This window comes from Lycium barbarum, chromosome 11 (assembly GCF_019175385.1).
Source record: "Lycium barbarum isolate Lr01 chromosome 11, ASM1917538v2, whole genome shotgun sequence".
Taxonomy (NCBI): Eukaryota; Viridiplantae; Streptophyta; class Magnoliopsida; order Solanales; family Solanaceae; genus Lycium; species Lycium barbarum.
The window spans coordinates 60,677,753-60,699,783 of record NC_083347.1 but is presented as its reverse complement, the minus strand read 5'-3'; positions in this window follow the sequence as shown (position 1 = coordinate 60,699,783).

Here is a 22,031-nt window from a genome sequence, read left to right as displayed (position 1 = left end):
ACTAATTCAAGATCATTCGAATACAATTCAAAAATATTTCACATTATTCTACAAAATATGCAAAAGTTCCACCGAACCATAATCCACCCAAAACCTCCAATTCTCAACATGAATATTCGCCACACCTTTTTATCTTCCAATTTCACCTACAACAATCACCACTTACATCTTACAACTTCATTTTCTTAATTACATAATTTATAACGAAATCACATGCTTTTCGATAGCAACTCAACAACAAATTTTTCATGCTAACTTAACCCATTATTCTTCCATTTCCATCACAAGGCTACAACAACATAATTAAGATGCTAAACAAAATAAATTCGCTCCCCTACATGCACCACACCCCACGGCCACACACATGCACACACTCAACACACAAGTTTCATACTTTACACTCACTTCCACATACTACAACATGTATATATCTTCCATAACATAATAAGGACATAAAATTCTTACCTTTTCTCAATTCTTCCACTTGCCACAAAAGGTAGTTTCTTGCCAAAATAATTATTCCACCTTGTAGAGAATCTTGAACTTAGTATGATTACAAGAAAATTATAATTCTAGAATCAAAGTTGAGGGCTCCAAGATTTTTTTCTTTCTTTTTCTCTCTTTTTTTTTTTTTTTCTCTCTAGGCTGTTTGCTCCTCTTTTTTTTTTTCTTGTTCTTGCTTTGTTTTTCTTGAACCTTCTTGAAGACTCAACTCTCATATATAATAAATCACATGATCAAATTTTTATGGGTTTGGGCTCCTCTTAAAGGGCCTTGGCCGGCCACCCTTTGGCATTGGGCCTTAATTTCTCTTTTTATTTTGTAAGCCCAAATTGTAACAAATCTTGTTTTGTAATTCCCGAAACTAATTCTCAGAATTCCAATTTTTCCCTTGGCCTCCCTCCGTATTTCCACACCAACATCTTTCATGAACAACACACACACATATATGAATTCAAATCAACATATGACCTTATTCCTAACAATTCAAAACCATTTCGATTTTTTTTTCCCGAACATGCGAAAGTGCGGGATATAACATGAAAGGCCTTGTGCTTGTTGGGTTCATATCAGCATATATGCGGTTCGAAGGACCGCAAGAACTGGAAGCTCTGCCACGGCCTGCTGGTGTCTGAACACCCTGCCCCATAGGGCGCATAGCTACAGAAGAAGATGAACCAGTAACCGACCCAGTAGGATGAGCCACACCACCTGTACCATCTCCATAAGGACATTCTCTCTTCATACGGACTTGACGACCGCAAGAAAAACAATCACCTATAGTAAGACGGCATTCTCCAGAATGGAGCTTACCGCACCGAGAACACCGAGGCAAAGGTGGCCTCCACTGCCTCGAAACCCTGTTCATCTCTGAACCTGAAGCCTTGGAGCTCTGACCGGCTCCTGAATACCCTGTGCTGTCAAATCTCCTACCTGTAAACTGTGGGGGTGCACTCCGTGCTGGCTGGGAAGAATATCTAATATACTGCTGAGGCTGCCTGGCTCGAAACTCACCAGGATAACCAGCTGATCTAGCCCTTTTATACAGGCCTCTGTCATAGTCTCTATCTGGCTGACGTCCTCTGTGTCGATCCTCTACCCCTTGTACATATGCCTGTACCCGAGAAATATCCATACCTGGCTGAAGAGCCACTGCCATACAACCGTCAATCAGATAACGATCCAGTCCCATCACATAACGATGCACTCTATCAGCCATATCAGCTACAATAGTAGGCGCATATCTAGCCAACGAATCAAACTCAAGACTATACTCTCGAACGCTCCTGCCACTCAGCTTCAAATGTAAGAATCTATCAACTCTAGCTCACCTCATCTCTGGAGGCAGGAAGTGGCCAAGGAAAGCCTCCATAAACTCATCCCATACTGCTAGAGGAGCACCCTCGCCCCTAGATAACTCCCATGACTCATACCAATTAACAGCTACATCACGCAACCGATACGAAGCCAACTCAACAGACGCAGTCTCAGAAGCATTGATTATCCTCAATGTACGCTGCATCTGCCGAATAAACTCCTGCGGATCATCATCGGGCTTTGACTCGAAAAACTCTAGAGGATGACAACTTAAGAAATCACGAGCCCTCAAACTATCAGATCTATCCGCATAGTCAACTCCTAGTCCATGCCTGCGAGCCTGCCCTGCTACTAATCTGGTCAGCAGCTGAACTGCATCTCTCATGGCCCTATCCTCCGCCCCTGGCTGAGGAGTTGGAGGCTCAGGTACTGGGGGCTCGGGAGCTGGCGGTGGAGCTGCCCCCTGATCTGGAGCTGTTGCTGCTCTAAGTTCCTCTGGAGGTAGCGGTGTAGTAAAACTCGCCGACTGAAGCACAATCTCGGGCATAGACTGGGCACGGGCTGTCACGACCCAACTAGGGCTGCGACGAGCAACCGGTGCTAGCCCATCCGGGCACCCCTTGACTTATACTTACACTTACATCTAGGTGAGCCACATATTAAGATATACATTTCCATTCATCAATCATACTAGTCCCGTTGGACGATAACACCTTTATATCATCATTGGCATCTTTGCCATGTTAATATACATAAGCCTGCACGGCTTGGCAAAATGATATACAAAATATAGGCCGACAAGGCCAGACATACCTAACCATATACACATGTCTACGAGCCTCTAAGGAGTGTATAACATATCATGTAGGCGGGACAGGACCCTGCTATGCCCATAATTATGTACACAAAAGAATAAGTACCCCAAAAGCTATGGCTCCGAATGAGATGGAGCTCTGCTATGTAATCTCTGAGAACGTGGCTATGGATCAAGTCTGTCTCCCTGTGCACATGCGGGCATGACGCTGCGTCCACAAACAAAAGGACGTCAATACGAAGAATGTACTGAGTATGTAAAGCATGATCAATATCAACATAGAAGCATAATATACAATCATATGAGATAGCATAGGATGGGAGATAGGAACATCACCGTCATAAGCACTTACTTTCTATACATTGGAACTTTTCATTTCTAATGCGTATTCGTGTACATACATCCAAATCCGTATCCGTACATATTCTTATTCGTGATCGTACCGTATTCGTATTCATTCTCATATCTATGTCGCCATATCATATACATCATCATATCATATACATAGCATTTACATAGCATACCCGACCATGCAGGATCGATGTTTCATACATACTTGGCCAGCCAAGGCTCAAGGTTGCACATACCTGGCCCTACCAAGGCTTCAGGGTTACATCTACCTGGCCCTACCAAGGCGTCAGGGTTATCCGTACCATCTGCAGAGGTGTGCGCGCATTACATAATCGTATACATACATACTTACATATCTTACCCGGCCTCATAAGCTCGGGGTTCCATAATAGTCATACATCGATACATATACATAATAGCTCATAAGCATCTTTACTATTATCATCTCTATCATCATCATCATCGTTATCGTTATCGCTATTACCATTAATACTATTATCGTCATTCATCACATCTATCTTTATAGACTTACTCGTCATACGAGGAATTTGGTACAAGCGTAGCGTATCAAGCATCGTGAGCTTACTAGCTCGGAAGATCAAATCATTAGAAGAAATCATGGTCTTATAGAAGATTTAGACGTTTGGCCAAAGAACCATGCCTTATGAAAGAAGGGTTAGCCTTACATACCTTTCCGTTCGACTATTTATCACTTGTACGTTCCCCTTCAACGATCGAGTTTCTACCTCCATTAAAGTCATAATATCATTTGAATCGAAAGCTAGCATATATGACTAAAACTAGAGAAAGTCGGACAGCATCTCCTTTATTTATACGACATTCCTCCATAACGTATATCAACTCCCAAACGTCAATAATACATTCACAATATCATAACAATAGTCATTATTCATCCACATTATCCACATTTCTCAATTTACTTTCAATCACCCATATCCATGGTCATAGTGCACACGACTATGTTCATTCACATACATTTCCTATCCCATGTTCTCAACATCATTCATAACGTATTTATATACCCTTCTACAATCCAAGTATTTCAACTCTCAAATACCTTAAACAACATATAAATACCATGAATCATACCTTAGATGTTGTAGGAATAAGCCTTGGTTGAAAATACTCCACTTGAGCAAAAACCCTAGTTCATCTCCATTAGGATTTCTTGACTTGAATGATCTTTAGTGGGTTTTCTTACACTTGATTCACTTGGTAATGTTGTTGATCACTAATAATCCTTGAATTCTTGTGGAATAATTGTAGAGAAATGTTTTTAGAGAGAAGGGGTGTGGAAATGAAATGAATTAATGCGCTTGAGTCCCCATTTTAATGACTTAAAATCTGATTGCAATGAACAGTAGTCGAAAGTGCAACAGTGGTCGTTAACTCAGTTTACGGTCCGTATTCTAGTTTACGGGCCATATTTCGTGGACGTATTTAATCTTATTCCCATTGCCTTTGAAATCTTACTTAGGGTCGTCAAATGTCATTTCCTTCTTATTAAAACATCGCATACTCGTTTTCTTCGTTAGTCTATTCACTGTACGTGCACGGGGAAATTTCCGAGGTGTAACATTCTCCCCCCTTTTAAGAACATTCGTCCTCGAATGTTATAGTTCTCGGGGATTTTATAAAAATTTCGCCTGAGTTTCCCCTATAATATGGCACTACCATCCTATCACAACGACCCATAATATCAATGCCTCACAGGGCCACAACATAATAGCAATAGAATTTGGCCCCACACTACCCAAAAGCATAAAAGGAAAACATACATACCTCATGATCTTGATATCTCATCTTGGATCTCTTCCAAAGGCTGAAACAAACGCGGGGATCTGGACCGCATACTTTCTTCCGCTTCCCATGTCATTTCTTCTCGTTTACTGCTTCTCCATAAAACCTTAACTGAAGCCACTTCTTGGTTTCTAAGCCTCTGTACTTGCCTATCTAGTATGGCAATGGGCACCTCTTCGTAAGTATACCATCCCCAAGAATCTAACTCGGCCCAAATCATCAATCAACAATCTGAGAATTTAACTCGGCCAAACTATCAACAACAATACCAACAATCGTTCGAACAACTTCAACAATCAATTCAAGACGCATTCTAACATTAACAACCTTTGTCATACAATTCAACGACATTTCATTTATATTCAATTCAATTCACATAACATTCAAAACGAGTCACTCAACATACTACTTCACCCAACACCTTCCAAATTCAACAAGAACAATAACAACCTATTCCCTTCTTTCAAATTCAATCACAACAACCCAACTTACAATCTTCCAAACACATGTCTCACTTCCAAATTCATGAATTATATTTACAACCTACACATTAGCAATATCATTCCCTCAAATATAAGAAACCATACCAATGTCACACTAACTTCTTCAACAACCCCACAATGATTCTAAATTCACTTCAATTCATCAAACCTTCATTTTCATCATAAAATCCACAACTATAACAATCAAAATACTAAATAAAATTAAATCATCATTTCTACACAAACAACCACTCACATGGCCACAACCATACATATTTCATGAATTCCATCCATTTCTACATACAACAACATGCATAAACCATCCATAACATATATAAAAGAAGATTGAACCTTACCTTCCTCCACTTGTCTTCTTACTTGGCTAGGGTTTGTAAATCTCCCAAATTAATGCTTGGCTTACTCGAACAACTCCTTCACGTTAATGGGGACCTTCTAATTAGTTGAAATGCTAGAAGAAATAATTTTTCTTGATCAATTCCATGACACCATTTTTTTGGAGTCTTGGCCGAATGGCCCTCTCTTCTCCTTCTCTTTCTTCTTGTTTTTTCCAAGTCTTCTTATGTTGTAAGAAAATGAAACCTCTAGATAATTGTCTCTTGCTAATATATATATATATATATATATATAGGTGCCTCCCACAAGTAATAAGTGGACACATGTCCCTTCTCCCTTTTTCTGGAACTTTCTTAAATTAAAACAAAGATGGCCACTTGTCTTATTTTATAAACTTTGGTCCATATAATCATAATTAGCCCCATTTAATAAAATATGGACAAACCACACGGCCAACATGGCCCCTTCAAGAACCTTCTTGGATATTTTGTGAAATTCCTATTTTGCCCCTAGCCTTCCACAATATTACCATGAGCCATTTTGTGAATTTCTCTCTTTACCCTTAACCTTTTTCAATATTTCCATATTAATAAACAACTTGTATATTAAAATAATTTTGGAACATAGTCTTGCCCTTAACCTACCACGACCACCTTGAAATATCCGAATGTATAAAATACGGGATATAACATCCTCCCCCCCTTTAGAACATTCGTCCTCGAATGTTCAACTGATCTTATGGGGTGTCACAATACTTCGGGAGGGTCCCTTTTATAGTCGTTCTTCTCTTTATGCCCATTCCTTATCCCTTACCCTATTCTCCTTATACTCGAACTCCTGGGTCTTTACACGAGTCCTCATTCCACGTCATGGGTTTCCTAATCCACTGTGCCATCTCATTATCCTTGTCCTTCCGAGGTCATTTCTTGACACAAGTATACTTGTTTTTGACCTCTTTGTATTGGCGCTCGTTTCGTCCATTGTTGTTCCTTGTTGGCTCTTTGGTGCAGATTCCTTACGAATATGATCGCGCATCACTTCACATCGATGACTCATATAATTTCACAGTGTGTATTCTCATATTCCGTTGTTAGAGATAATAGATACTAGAACGCCATGGAGTCTCACTATTTCCTTAACATAAAGCCTTGCATAATCTTCTGCCACGTAGGTCATTCTGACCGGTAAGAAATGAGCTGACTTAGTGAGTCTATCCACAATCACCCATATGGAATCATACTTACGTCGAGAACGGGGTAAGCCTGAAATGAAATCCATGTTAATCACTTCCCACTTCCAAGTTGGGATTTCTATAGCTTGTAACAATCCACCCGACTTTTGGTGCTCGATTTTTACTTGTTGACAGTTAGGACATTGAGCTACAAATTCCGCTACGTCTTTCTTCATCCCATTCCACCAATATATAGACTTAAGATGATGATACATTTTCGTTGCTCCGGGGTGGATAGAATAACGGGAACAATGAGCTTCCCTCAAAATTTGGTGGCGTAAACCTGCCACATCGGGAACACATAATCTGCCTCGACATCGGAGTGCTCCATCTACCGAAAGCTCAAATAATGACTCCTCTTTCTGAGGGAGTGTATCTCTGTACTGCATTAGCATGGAATCTTCATATTGTCGCTCTTTCACTTCTGCTACTAGCGACGAAACTGCTGAATTTTGAATGGTAGTTCCTCTGCTACCTGAGTCCACTACTCGGACTCCTAGGCTAGCTAACTGCCGGAGCTCACGAGCCATTTCCCTCTTCTCTGGTCGTACATCACATAAACTTCCCATAGATATGCGGCTAAGAGCATCAGCTACGATATTTGCCTTTCCGGGGTGATATAAGATATCAACATAATAATCTTTTAGCAACTCCAACCATCGTCGTTGCCGCAAATTTAACTATTTCTGCTTGAAGATATATTGAAGGCTCTTATGATCTGTATAAATATCCACATGGACACCATATAAATAACGTCTCCATATCTTTAATGCATGAACCACTGCGGCCAATTCTAGGTCATGGGTTGGGTAATTCTTCTCATGTTTTCGTAACTGCCTTGAAGCATACGCAATCACCTTACCATGTTGCATCAACACATAACCTCGCCCAATGCCTGAAGCATCGCAATAAACAACATATCCCTCCAATCCCTTTGGAAGTGTCAAGACATGGGCAGAAGTCAATCTGCCTTTCAACTCTTGGTAGCTACATTCACAAGCATCTGTCCATTGAAACTTTGCTGATTTCTGGGTCAACTTTGTGAGTGGTGCAGAAATGGAAGAAAAACCTTCAACAAATCTCCTGTAATAACCTGCTAAGCCTAGAAAGCTACGAACCTCCGTAGGAGTTATGGGCCTTGGCCAAATCTTTACGGCCTCAATCTTTTGACCATCTACCCGAATACCATCGGCTGCAACAATATGTCCCAGAAATGTCACTGAATTCAACCAAAACTCGCATTTGGAAAACTTTGCAAACAACTCTCGAGTTCGAAGAACTCCAAGGACAGTACGCAAATGATCCGCATGTTCTGCCTCGGATCTAGAATATACCAAGATGTCATCGATGAATACAATCACAAACAGATCTATGAAGGGTCTGAACACATTGTTCATCAAATTCATAAACACTGCTGGTGCATTAGTTAGCCCAAATGACATTACCCGAAACTCAAAATGACCATATCTTGTTCTAAAGGCTGTCTTAGGGATATCTTTCTCCCTAACTCTCACTTGATGATACCCGGACCTCAGATCGATCTTTGAAAACCACTTGGCACCTTTTAATTGATCAAATAAGTCATCAATCCTCGGGAGAGGATATTTATTCTTAATCGTCACATTATTCAATTGCCGATAATCAATGCACATTCTCAAGGAGCCATCATTCTTTCGGACAAACAATACAGGTGCTCCCCATGGGGATGAACTAGGCCTAATAAAGCCTTTCTTAAGCAAGTCTTTCAATTGCTCCTTCAACTCCTTCAATTCTGCGGGTGCCATTTTATAGGGAGGAATAGATATAGGCTTAGTGTCCGGTAATACATCAATAGAAAAATCAATCTCCCGCTCGGGAGGAAGGCCGGGAAGCTCTTCCGGGAGTACATCCAGAAATTCGTTCACCACGGGAACTGATTGAAGATTTGGCGATTCATCTTCTACATCTTGAACTCGCACTAGATGATAAATACATCCTTTCGTGATCATTTTCCTTGCCTTTAGATAAGAAATGAACCTACACTTTGGTGATGCATTATTTCCTTTCCATTCTAAAACTGGTTCTCCCGGAAATTGGAAACGAACCACTTTCGATCTACAATCAACAGTGGCATAGCAAGAAGCCAACCAATCCATGCCCATAATAACATCAAAATCTACCATCTTTAGCTCATGCAAGTCAACTATAATACGGCAGTCACCAATCACAACTACACAACTTCTATATACTCGGCTGGCTATCACTGATTCACCCACGGGTGTAGGCACCTCAAAAGGTTTGATCGACTCCGGTTAGACTCTAAATCGACCCGCAATGTACGGAGTAACATATGACAATGTGGAGCCCGGATAAATCAGAGCATATACATCATGAGAGAATACCGATAGTATATACCTGTGACCACATCAGGAGAAGACTTAAGATCTTGGTGTCCAGCCAAAGCATAAATACGGTGCTGAGGACCGCTAGAACTGGGAACTCTCCCTCTGCCTCTACCATGGCTGACTGGCGTATATGAACCCGGCCCCATAGGGCGTACAGATGCTGAAGACCCGGCTATTGACCCTGAAGGATGGGTCCTACCTTTACCATGAACTGAGGGGCAATCACGCATAATATGGCCTGGTCGACCACAGGAATAGAAACATCTGAACCCAATCGGCATCGACCCCAAAGCAACTTCCCACACTGGGAACATCATGGTACGGGTGGCCTTGCCTGACCCGAATCATCTCTGAACTGAGACTCCGAAAAACTCTGACTCTGCCCAGAATGAGTAGACCTATTGCATCTTTGGCCTGAAAACCGTGGAGGTGCACTGGTCATAGAATAGCCCGAGTGCCGAGAAATCTGCTGTCTGTGCCCATCTCTGAACTCACTCATCGGACCTGAAGATCTGGCCCTCTTGCTATCCTGCTTGCGTTCACTTCTCTGTTGTTGCAGACCTTCTTCCAAATTCTGAGCATGGGCCTGGATGCGTGCAATATCCATACCGTCCTGAAGGGACGCAGTTAAACACCTATCTATCAAATGTGGCCCTAGGCCCTTCATAAAATAGTGCACTTGATCACCCATATCCGCTACCATGGCCGAAGCATACCTAGCCAAAGAATTGAAGTGGAGACTATACTCTAGAGCACTCATGCTACCTTGCCTCAAATTCAAGAATTTATCGGCTCTAGCTCGCTGAACTTCCGGAGGCATATATTGTCGGAGGAAAGCATCAACAAACTCCTGCCATACCGGGGGAGGTGCATTGGCTCCCCGCGAAGCCATCCAAACTGTGTACCAATGAATCAAAACATCTCTCAGCCTATATGATGCTAGCTCCACCGATTCGTTGTCCGAAGCATGTATCAATCGAAGCGTCCTCAACATACCATCAATAAAATTCTAAGGGTCCTCATCCGTCTTTGATCCAAAGAATTCCGGAGGGTTCAAACAAATGAAGTCACGGGCCCTTGCACTAACGGCCCTATCACCTTGCCCTATACCTTGCCGCTGAGTCTGGGCAGCAACCAATTGAGTAAGCAAATGTATGGCCTCTTTTACATCTTGGCCTGAAGCATCCGGTGGAGGAGCCGGAGGTACTGGTGCTAGGGCTGGGGCTCCCTCACGCTCCTCTAATATAGATACTGAATGGGAGGACTGAGATTGAGCCGCACTCTAGGATTCACTCTCATCTACTAACGGTGGCGGTGCTCTTTCAGCCCGCTTTTCTGCCACCGTCTTGCCTTTTTGGGCTCCTGTAGCCTTTCTCTTTACAGGCATTTCTGAAATATACAACACACGGTTAAAGAACAAGAAGTTCTTATATCATAGCTCTATCGCACGATTCTTATGAAAAAAAAAGGTCATTTATTCCTAAAATGCCCGCAGCCTCTTGTTTATAAGTGTGGCGCGCAACACACCCATAACTAAGACTCTACTAGACACGGCTCGTAGACACACCCTAGGACTGAACCGCTCTGATACCACATTTGTCACGACAAAACTAGGGCCGTGACGAGCACCCGGTGCTAGCCCACCCGGGCACCCCTTGACTTATACTTACACTTACATCTAGGTGAGCCACATATTAAGATATACATTTCCATTCATCAATCATACTAGTCCCGTTGGACGATAACACCTTTATATCATCATTGGCATCTATGCCATGTCAATATACATAAGCCTGCATGGCTTGACAAAATGATATAAAAAATATAGGCCGACAAGGCCAGACATACCTAACCATATACACATGTCTACGAGCCTCTAAGGATTGTATAACATATAATATAGGCCGGACAGGACCCTACTATGCCCATAATTATGTACACAAAAGAATAAGTACCCCAAAATCTATGGCTCCGAATGAGATGGAGCTCTACTATGTAATCTCTAAGAACGTGGCTATGGATCAAGTCTGTCTCCCTGTGCACATGCGGGCATGACGCAGCGTCCACAAACAAAAGGACGTCAGTATGAAGAATGTAATGAGTATGTAAAGCATGATCAATGTCAACATAGAAGAATAATATACAATTATATGAGATAGCATAGGATGGGAGATAGGAACATCACCGTCATAAGCACTTACTTGCCTTACATAGGAACTTTTCATTTCTAATGCGTATTCGTGTACATACATCCATATCCGTATCCGTACATATTCTTATTCGTGATCGTACCGTATTCGTATTCATTCTCATATCTATATCGCCATATTATAAACATCATCATATCATATACATAGCATACCCGACCATGCAGGATCGGTGTTTCATACATACTTGGCCAGCCAAGGCTCAAGGTTGCACATACCTGGCCCTCTAAGGCTTCAGGATTACATCTACTTGGCCCTACCAAGGCGTCAAGGTTATCCGTACCATCTGCAGAGGTGTGCGCGCATTACATAGTCGTATACATACATACTTACATAGCTTACCCGGCCTCATAAGCTCAGGGTTCCATAATAGTAATACATCGATACATATACAAAACAGCTCATAAGCATCTTTACTATTATCATCTCTATCATCATCGTCATCGTTATCGTTATCGCTATTACGATTAATACTATTATCGTCATTCATCACATCTATCTTTATAGACTTACTCGTCATACGAGGAATTTGGTACAAGCATAGCATATCAAGCATCGTGAGCTTACTAGCTCAGAAGATCAAATCATTAGAAGAAATCATGGTCTTATAGAAGATTTAGACGTTTGGCCAAAGAACCATGTCTTATGAAAGAAGGGTTAGCCTTACATACCTTTCCGTTCGACTATTTATCACTTGTACGTTCCCCTTCATCGATCGCGTTTCTACCTTCATTAAAGTCATACTATCATTAGAATCGATAGCTATCATATATGACTAAAACTAGAGAAAATCGAACAGCATCTCCTTTATTTATACGACATTCCTCCATAACGTATATCAACTCCCAAACGCCAATAATACATTCACAATATCATAACAATAGTCATTATTCATCCACATTATCCATATTTCTCAATTTACTTTCAATCACCCATATCAATGGTCATAGTGAACACGACTACATGCATTCTCATACATTGCCTATCCCATGTTCTCAACATCATTCATAACGTATTTATATCACAACACATCAAGAATCATGACTCAATTCAAGCTATTACTCAAAATGACACTATTCCACATTCATGACCCATCTTTCTATACCCTTCTACAATTCAAGTATTTCAACTCTCAAATACCTTACCATGAATCTTACCTTAGATGTTGTAGGAACAATCCTTGGTTGAAAATACTCCACTTGAGCAAAAACCCTAGTTCATCTCCATTAGGATTTCTTGACTTGAATGATCTTTAGTGGGTTTTCTTACACTTGATTCACTTGGTAATGTTGTTGATCACTAATAATCCTTGAATTCTTGTGGAATAATTTTATAGAGATGTTTTTAGATAGAAGGGGTGTGGAAATGAAATGAATTAATGCGCTTGAGTCCCCTTTTTAATGACTTAAAATCTGATTGCAATGAACAGTAGTCGAAAGTGCAACAGTGGTCGTAAACACGGTTTACGGTCCGTATTCTAGTTTACGGGCCGTATTTCGTGGACGTATTTAATCATAACAGAACCAGAAAGTCAGGTTGAGGACATGGTGGTTTACGAACTCACTTTACGGTCCGTATTTCACGTCGTCTTTAACCATTCGAGCATTGGACAGAAAGTTGAAGTTTTGGAAGTTGAAATACGACATGGCAGTTTACGGGCTGTATTTCATCGACGAGGCCAAAGTGCAAACCTGCAACGTTTCACATTTTTAGGACCCATAAGTAATCGTTGGGCTCATAACCTACCTCTTATTCCCATTGCCTTTGAAATCTTACTTAGGGTCGTCAAACGTCATTTCCTTCTTATTAAAACATCGCATACTCGTATTCTTCGTTAGTCTATTCACTGTACGTTCATGGGGAAATTACCGAGGTGTAACACGGGCCCTAGTAACTCTCCGGGTCTGACTAGTATCTCTGTCTACCGACTTGCCCTTCTGGGCAGCTGTCGCTTTCTTTGGAGGCATAGATGTAAACACAATAATTTGTTAGGGGGGGGGGGGGGGATTATCCTGATAATATATCTCTATCGCACGATCTAGAGTAAGAAGGAAAAGAAACATCCTAAATGTCCTGTAGCTTCCTGTTTATAGATGTGGTGCACAACACATCGATAAATAAGACTTTACTAGACACGGTCTGTAGACACTCCGAGGATGAACTGCTCTGATACCACTTTTGTCACGAACCAACCCCATGGGCCATGACTAGTACCCGAACTGGACACTCAAGCTGAAACTAAGGACAATATGAAAACTTATAAGAACAAACGAAGGATTTACAACGCCACATATCATAAACCTGTCTCCCCTGGATCACGGCTAACCACAGCATAACAATAACACAATACACAAGCCGACAAGGCTGCCACTATACACGGGGATATCCAAAGCAAACCATATAGACATAGCTGACCAAAACCTATATACAACCCACACATGTCTACAGACCTCTAAGAGTATAAAAGTGAAATATAACGGGACAGGGCCCCGCCGTACCCCTGGACATATACATAAGTTTATATCAAAAGATCTGTACCAAAATAGTCTAGGCTCCGAAACAATGGAGCTCTCCAAACAACTGAGCAGAAGTCCTAAGCTGGAGGATCACCAAATCGAGTATCTGTACCTGCGGGCATAAAACTCAGCCCCCCGAAGAAAGGGGGTCAGTACGAGATATGTACTGAGTATATAAAGCATGAAATACCATAAAGAGAATCATAACTAAATAAAAAATTACAGAAGGCAAGTATGATAATCAAAGATACCAATGCACCTGTGCCTTACGAGATAAGAATCATGCATGTCTATACCATATACCATATCCGGCCCATTATGGGACTCGGTGAATAAAGTCATCATATACCATACTCGGCGCCATAATCACATCATATATATATATATATATATATATATATATATATATATATATATATATATATATATATATATATATATATACCGTACCCGGCCCTCTAGTAAGGGACTTGGTGAACAATGCAGTGAAACTGTGCACGAAAACATACCCGGCCCGGGACTCGGTGAAAGATATATTAACAGCATGCATGAGTAGAGTAGTGAGCAACCATATACAAACTAAATCATCATCTGAGACTCAATAGAATAGGTAGAATGAACTAATACTTGAGCATCAAAGATAACAATCATATCAAGTACCCCTCAAATGTCACTATGGATTATATCAAATAGAACTTCAAGAATCATAGACATGTATCAAAATAATGTGAAATAGGTTCTGGATATCAAGAACATTAGCCATCCTAGTGTCTCTAAGAATAGGAGTTTCTTTGGAGTTATATGCTCGTCGTCTATTTGTTTCATAAAGATCATGCCAAAAAGAAAGAACGGTTAGCTTTACATACCTGTTATAGATCAACCGTAACCAAGCTTGCCTCGTCGCTCCTTTAGCCTATTAATATGAGAGTAACACTATTGTTAATAAACTACGACCTCCCAAACTTAGAAATCTACAACCAATCACTTATGGGAATCACTTCTTAGTTCATACTTCTTGATTCGTATTTTAATTAGTTAAGAACTTAACGGAAATTGGGCAGCATTTCCTCTATATAACTCGCCTAACCCGAACTTCCAATTAATCTCCGATTAGCACAGCAACACCAACACCAACAACAACGATAACAACCCAATAACCTCTCCTAATCCTTTTTCACTCAAATCATTAACATTTAAGATTATACACCCAACAGACCAACATACGCTTCGTATACGATACGTTATACACTTACTTTCTTCCAAATTTACGAACCATATCAATAACAACACGACAACAACATCAACTACCATCCATGTACAAGAAAATTACTTCAATATCATTTCAATACAAAGCTCAAAACAGTCCATCGAAGCTACAACATCGAAATACAATCTTCGACCTTTACTTCGCAAAATCACAAACACATGGAAGAGAGTATAATATTACCATGAACAACAACACCTATACTTATCTATAATTATAATTCCAGCCCTCCAACATAAACAAATTACCCTCAAATACAATACAACAATAACGACAACACTAATCAAACTTAATCCATTATTATTAATTTGGAACAACCCCAACACGGTCCAAACAGAACCTTAACATTAACTTGTAAAATTCCTTGCATCCAGTTCCACTTAATAAGAGTTAATCTCTCAATTACAACATCAGCAACTCCAATTACACCATAAAAAAAGAAGATCTTACCTTAATTTAGTTAGGACAGATCCTATACTCACTTGCACCAATTGCACCTCTTCTTCTTCCTCAATTCAACTTAAACCTTAAGGTTGCTGCCTCCTTGAACGTGTAGAACACCTTTGGGATTTAAAAAAAAAATCAAGATGATGAACTGCCATGGCCGTGAGCTGCCATGGCTGTGTTATGCAATTGCTTTCAAGAAATTTGTGAATGAAGGTGTTATTAAATGAGTAATCATATGCATTATAAATGCATCCCACCCATTAGACACATGTCCTACTATGGCATGGACCAATCAGATTTGGCCATGTTATAGTGGGGTCCATTTGGCACTCTAATTAACTTAATTAATTATAAATCCCCACTTAATAATCTAATCATGGTTAGTTAATCCCTAATCTCCACTAATATTTCTACACTAATTGAAATTTACAACAAATCGTGCACTTTATTAAAATCAGGATTAAAAAGTCCTTGTCTCATATCTCAAAAATAACCTTGTCTTTGGACTTACGTCGGTTAGCTTACAAAAAATTCAACGTACAAAAATACGGGGTATAACACTCAAGACATTTCTAGAACCTTCCACACACTTCATATACAAGAACTCATGAGAAATTGATGATCAACTTCATCAAAGCAACAAAACTAAGTGTGAGAAACACCTTAAAGTTCATCCAAGTCAAGAAAACTCATGGAAGGTGGAACTGGGGTTTTGTTCAAGTGAAGTATTTCCACTCAAGGTTTATTACTACACCATCTAATGTAAGTTTTATGGTATTTACATGTTATTTAAGGTGATGAAAAGTTGAAACACTTGGATTGTGGAAGGGTATAGGAAATGGGTCATGAAAGTGGCAATAGTGCCATTTTTGGGTAGTAGTTTGGGGTGAATCATGAATCATGAATATTGATATGTTGTGATTGTAATACGTTATGTATGATGTTGAGAGTATGACAGAAACATAAGATGAGAATGAATGTAATGTTGTGTTATGACCATGATTATGGATGGCCTTGAGAGGATATTGTGGGGATTAGATAATGATGAATTGGATAAAAGTTATTGATAATGATATAATGAATGTTGTTATTGATGTTTGGGAGTTGATATATAATATGGAGAAATTAGTATAAATAAAGGAGATGCTGCTCAATTTTCTCTAACTTTAGTTCAAACACGCTTATGTTACCGATTATCTAATATGAATATGAACTCTCTTGAAGGTAGAAAGTTGTATATATAAAGGAGATGCTGCTCAATTTGGAGAAAGTAGTATAAATAAAAGAGATTCTGCTCAATTTTCTCTAACTTTAGTTCAAACACGCTTATGTTACCGATTATCTAACATGAATATGAACTCTCTTGAAGGTAGAAACGTGAATATTGGAGAGGAACGTTCAAGTGATAGAATAGCTAAATGAAAGAGGTATGTAAGGCTAATCCTTTCCTTATAAGACATGAATCTTCTAAATTTTCCATGATCTTCCTATATAATGGAAATTATGAGCCCATGACTATACAGAGCTATATACGAGCATGATAACGATGATGATGAATTTTAGTATAAAGAATCCTAGAGTAACATACGACGTCCATGAGATTAATAATCCTCAGTATAGTTCCATTGATGATTTTCCTTGTGTACACTCACCTTAAAATGCTAGTCCCTCCAAGGTGAGACATGACGATTATGATCACTCCCTAATGTAGTCGGGGGTTCATGACTTCATGTCACCCTGACATAGCCATGGTTACCTCCAAGCCTTAATGTATGATATTAATGATGAATGTATGATGATGTTAAGTTATGATGAGACTATGATATGCCTATGATATGTATGATAATGATAAGTTCATGTTGACTATATAACGACACGATCCCACCGTGCCTAATTGGCCGGGCATGTCACCGCGAAGGCGGGCTGCATACGATTCTACCGTGCCTAGATGGCCGGGCATGACACCACTAAAGCAGGCTGCTATGTTACACCGAGCCTAGAGGGCCGGGCACGATCACCACTAGTGGGCGGCATGTGATGGTTACCCGGACGCGGGTTAACGATGATGATCTATATGACACGATGATGTATGCGCTATGATTATATGTATACGATATATGTATGAAATGTATCCTCCCCTAAAGGTCACGCAGGTTATATCTTCGTCCTATGACTTATGATTCCTCTATTATGTTCATTTCATTCATGCGCTACATACTCTGTACAATGTTCGTACTGACGTCCGTTTTCTTTGGACGCTGTGTTCATGCCCACAGGTAGACAGGGAGGTGATCCAGACTCGTAGAAGTTACCAGCAGATTCACAAGAGCACTCCATTATTCTGGAGGTGCTATTTGGTTTATTCTTTTGTGTATATATATGTATTTTGAGTACGACGGGGTCCTGTCCCGTCCATATGTTTAGTACTCTAGTAGAGGCTCGTAGATACGCACGTGTGGGTCATATGGTCTCACGATGTCCTCATTGTATATATGTATTATTTTGATAGACGAAGAGCTTATGTATTTTAAGGTATTTATATTTCCAAATGAAAAATAGTTTTCCTATGATTATGAACACGAGAATAATGAAGAATTGTTTAATGAGTAAGATGAGTAATAGAATGAGTGGTGCTCGGCGGTTAGCCTCGGGTACCCCTCATGGTCCTAGTCGGGTCGTGACAAAAGTGGTATCAGAGCAGTTCAGTCCTAGGACGTGTCTACGAGCCGTGTCTAGTAGAGTCTTGTTTATGGTATGTTGCGCGCCACACTAATAAATAGGAGGCTACAGGGCATTTAGGAAAAATGACCATCTTTCATCTTAAGAGATCGTGCGATAGAGTTGTGTTATAAGATTTTCCCATCCTTAATAGTGTGCTATGATTTCAGAAATGCCGCCAAAGGGAAAAGCTACAGCCGCCCAGAAGGGCAAGGCTACGATGAAAATGCGGGTAGAAAGAGAGCCGCCAATGAATGTAGAAGAGGGCGAGTCGCATAATGAGGCCCTGTCTAATACTTCCTCCACTCTGCCCAATGTAGAAGAACACGGAGGAGCTTCAGCTCCAGTTCCTCCACCGACTACTTCGGGTCAACAAGTGACCGAGGCTATTCATCTATTGACGTCATTAGTTTCCACCCAGGCACAGCGGCAGAATGCGTGTCCAAGTGATCGGGCAGCTAGTACCAGAGCCCGTGATTTCATGAGTTTGAATCCTACGGAGTTTATCGGGTCAAAGCCGAAGGAAGACCAGCAAATTTTCATTCATGAAATATTGAGGACGTTAAAGATTATTTATGCCTCCAAAACTGAATATGTGGAGTTGGCCTCTTATAGACTCCGAAATGTGGCGGTATTATGGTACAATTATTGGATGTCGTCAAGAAAAGAGAATGTGCCTCCTCCCGTTTGGCAAGAATTTTTAGATGCTTTCATCAGCCACTATTTGCCACCCGAGATCCACCGAGCTAGAGCGGATAGATTCGTAAATTTAAAACAAGGAAATATGAGTGCCCGGGAGTATAGCCTTCAGTTTAATTCGTTGGCTAGAAATGCCCCGACTATGGTGGCCGACATGGGAGATAGGGTGCACAGGTTTGTGAGCGGCTTAGGGCCATATTTATTCAAGGATTGTTTGACGGTTTCATTGCAAGATGGGATGGATATTTCCCGTATTCAAGCCTATGCCTAGAATTTAGAAGGACAACAATATCCACAAAGGGGTGATCGTGATACTGATAGAAGGCAAAGCAAGAGGGCCAGATCTATGGGGGCAGGCAGTGATTACAGAGGGGGATCGAGGCAGACATATCCCAGACATTCAGGCCAGTCGGCGACTAGTGTGCCTCCACGATTTGCAGAGGAGATTTGATCGCTCCTTTCCTTCAGGACAGGGTCAGAGTTTGAGGGCTTCAGGTTCTCAGTTTGGGGGTGATCAGAGTTAGAAGAGACCAACAGTGTCGCGATGTAGTCAGTGCAGTAAATGACATTCAGGGCTATGTCGCCAGGGCACAGATGCTTGCTATGTTTGTGGACAGACTGGGCACTTGATGCGAGATTGTCCCTCGAGGTATGGTAGAGGTGAGGGTCAGCCCACAGGATCAGTGGCTGGTTCTTTTTCAGTGCGCCCGATTGGGCAGACTCCCTAATTTCAGTAGGTCGAGGTAGAGGCAGAGGGGGAGCATCTACTTTAGGTGCCACTCAGCCCCGTATGTATGCTTTAGCCGAACGACAGGATCTCGAGTCCTTCCCGGATGTAGTTACAGGTACATTATCTGTATTTTCCCATGATGTGTATGCATTGATAGATCCGAGTTCTACCCTATCTTATATTACTCCGTATGTTGCTGGTCATATTGGGGTGAAACCTGAGCCAATTAAACCTTTTGAGGTATCTACTCCGGTTGGTGATCCCGTGATAACTAGACAAGTGTATAATAATTGTGTAATTGTGATATGCGACCACCAGACGAAAGCTGATTTAGTTGAGCTGGAAATGTTAGATTTCGATGTGATTATGGGTATGGATTGGTTGGCCTCATGTTATGCTAATGTTGATTGCCAAATGAAAGTAGTTCGATTTCAATTTCTGGGAGAGCCCGTGTTTGAATGGAAAGGTAACACAGCCTCTCCAAAGGGTAGGTTTATTTGCTACCTTAAGGCGAGAAAGATGATAGCTAAGGGCTACATTTATCACTTAGTCCGAGTTCATGACACCGAAGCAAAGTCGCCAACCTTCAATCCGTTCCGATAGTGAATGAATTTCCGGATGTATTTCCAGATGAACTTCCAGGCCTTCCTCCGGAAAGGGAGATTGATTTTTCCATTGATGTGTTACCGGACACCAAGCCTATTTCTATTCCTCCTTACTGAATGGCTCCGGCAGAATTGAAAGAATTAAAGGTATAGTTGAAAGATTTTCTTAAGAAGGGGTTTATTAGACCCAGTTCATCACCGTGGGGAGCACCAGTCCTATTTGTGAGGAAGAAAGATGGTTCCCTATGGATGTGCATTGATTATAGGCAGTTGAATAAGGTGACGATAAAGAACAAATATCCTCTCCCAAGGATTGGTGATTTGTTTGATCAACTACAGGGTGCCAAGTGGTTTTCCAAAATAGACTTGAGGTTAGGTTATCATTAAGTGAGAGTTAAAGAAGAAGATATTCCCAAAATATCTTTCAGAATAAGGTATGTCCATTATGAATTCCGGGTGATATCGTTTGGGTTAACTAATGCTCCGGCAATGTTCATGAATTGATGAATAATGTATTCAGGCCTCTCTTGGATTTATTTGTAATAGTGTTCACTGACGATATTCTGGTATACTCTCGCACAGAATCAGAACATGCAGATCATTTACGTATTGTTCTTCGAATTCTTCGAACTCGAGAATTGTATGCAAAATTTTCAAAGTGCGAGTTCTGGCTAAATTCCGTGACATTTCTGGGTCATGTTATTTCAGATGATGGCATTCGAGTTGATACTCAGAAAATCGAAGCTGTTCAGACTTGGCCAAGGTCTACGACGCTTACAGAGGTCCATAGTTTTCTGGGATTGGCAGGGTACTATAGAAGGTTCGTAGAAGGATTTTCGTCTATTTCGACCCCTTTGACGAAGCTAACCCAAAAGTCAGCTAAGTTTCAGTGGAATGATGCTTGTGAACGTAGCTTCCAAGAGTTTAAGGACAGATTAACTTCAACTCCGGTCTTAAAACTCCCAGAAGGGCCAGATGGCTATGTTGTATACTGTGATGCTTCCGGTGTTGGATTAGGGTGTGTGTTAATGCAGCATGGTAAAGTCATTGCTTATGCTTCGAGACAGCTGCGAAAACATGAAAAGAACTACCCAACTCATGATCTCGAATTGGCTGCAGTTGTTCATGCATTAAAAATGTGGAGACATTACTTGTATGGTGTGCATGTTGATATCTACACAGATCACAAGAGTCTTCAATACATTTTCAAACAAAAGGAGTTGAATCTGCGGCAGAGGCGGTGGTTAGAATTATTGAAAGATTATGATGTGAGTATTTTATACCACCCCAGGAAAGCAAATGTAGTAGCTGATGCGCTTAGCCACCGATCAATGGGCAGCCTATGTGAAGTTCCTCCGGAAAAGAAAGAGTTGATTCATGAGCTCCACCAATTAGCTAATCTTGAAGTACATCTAATTGATTCAGGTAGTGTAGGAATTGGTATTAATGATCCCACAGTTTCGTCCCTGAATATGGAAGTGAAAGAGCGTCAGTATGAAGATCCTCATTTGTGCCGTTATTGGGACATACTTATGAAAAAGAGAAGTCCCCATTTGAAACTTCTATGGATGGGATTCTTAGATACCGAGG